Genomic DNA, 2,059 nt, shown 5'->3' with positions numbered 1-2,059 from the left:
TGCCTTTCATTACATGTGCATTTATCCATACATTTCCTGATGCAGATTCTTTTGAACTGAAACTACTGATTAACAATATTTTGCACAATGATCAATATCTCTAAACATGGTAACAGTCAGTATTCACTGTTATATCAGAGGGCTGTATTCTGGTCAGTGTTTAAAAGCCTCTGAAGCTGAATTTTACATGAACTAGGCAACGCGTTGTTTAACTTGCTCCTGAAACCTGGCACCTCTTAGTCTAGTCATCCAGAGAGCCAGATTGGACCCTTTGCGGGCTGGTTCTGGCCCACAGGCCGTATGTTTGACACCCCTGATCTTTACTTTTTTTGCTTAAGCTCAATCTTAGATAGAATGTCGTAGAGTAAATATGAAGCTCCAGCCAGCAGTCTGCAGTGGAAGAGGACGTACTCATGCTGTAAAGTTACAGGAAGTTACCATATGTGACTGTTATATTTCACAATAAATTACATTATTATCACCTAACAGGCTTTTGTTGTGATATTTCACCAATTTCTGAATTTTATTGTTAAATTCATGCAGGTAAATGTAGCAATTTTAATTTGAAAGTACACTGCTAAATCACTGTAATATCCTCCTGAGACCCTGTGTCCTCATAGGTGGACATCTACTTCATCCTACTTAACTTAGACCTGTTGTCCTTATTCCTGGACACTTTTTTGTGCCATCTAGTGGTAGTAAGTAAGTAAGTAAATTTTATTTATATAGCACTTCTTACAGAGAGAACTCACAAAGTGCTTTACAAGATAAAATACAAAAAATACAATACAATAGTAGTAGTAAGAGCACAATACACCAATCCATGTAAAAACAAGATGGCAGCCATCTCTGCCAAGTCAGTCTGCAGCTGATCCTGACACAAAAGTGGACAGGGTCCAAAACCTGATCACATTTTATGGTTGAAACTTGTTTATTTATGATTAATAATGTTTGTAGTTTGATGTGATAACAAATTTGACCAATTTTAGCAACAGCAACAAGCTGAGACACTGTTAATTAGGAAGTACTCGTTTGAAGACACTGGGACTTTATTATCATCTCCTTTGAGGACATTGGGACTTTATTATTGTCTTGTTTGAGGACATTGGGACTTCATTACTGTCTCGTTTGAGGACACTGGTACTTTATTACCGTCTCGTTTGAGGACATTGGGACTCTATTATCGTCTCATTTGAGGACATTGGAACTTAATCATCTCGTTTGAAGACACTGGGGCTTTATTATCGTCTTGTTTGAAGACACTGGGACTCTATTATCGTCTCGTTTGAGGACATTGGGACTTAATTATCGTCTCATTTGAGGACATTGGGACTTAGTTATCGTTGACAATATTTAGTTTTTTATACTTAGCAAGTCCTACTGATCTCAAATAGCTAGAAATTAAAAATTTATACCAAACAAAAGTTCAAGTTATGGAATTCAATTGCGATATTACAGTGAAATACAGTAATTCTGTGGGAGCATACTGCTAAATCACAATAATCCAATGTACATAATCACATAAATTCAGTAATTTACAGGAACACACTGTAATATCACAGGAACATAATGGGCTTTAAGTGTGAGGTTACAGTTAAATGTAGTAATTTTACAGGAGCATATTGTTAAATCACAGTAATACGCGGGTGTACCTACTGTGAGAGTATACAGCTGTCATTCCACAACAATTTACTGTAAAAATGAATAGTAATTTACTGTGGAAGTAATGCAACTAGTGGCCAGTAATTTACTGTAAATGTAAAGTAAAATATTATACGCTGCAGATGCAAATTCTGCACTTAAAATTTCAGTAAAGTGAAAAAGTATTGGCAACTGGAGAGTTTTTGAGCTACATTCTTCATTAAAATCAGACTGTTTTATTATAATATCCACACTAACAGAAGCCTTTTATTACTATGTACAGTTTTATCAGTCAAGTATTGTGCTTTGTCATTCATAAATTACTCCAACATCCAATAAAGTGTGTCCCCTTTTAACCCCAGGCTAAACTTCTGCACTAAAATCTGGAAAATACCTGTACAAAACAGAGAAGGAAAGA

This window comes from Epinephelus fuscoguttatus, linkage group LG15, assembly GCF_011397635.1.
Source record: "Epinephelus fuscoguttatus linkage group LG15, E.fuscoguttatus.final_Chr_v1".
NCBI lineage: Eukaryota > Metazoa > Chordata > Actinopteri > Perciformes > Serranidae > Epinephelus > Epinephelus fuscoguttatus.
The sequence above is the reverse complement of the archived record's forward strand: the minus strand, read 5'-3'. Positions refer to the sequence as shown.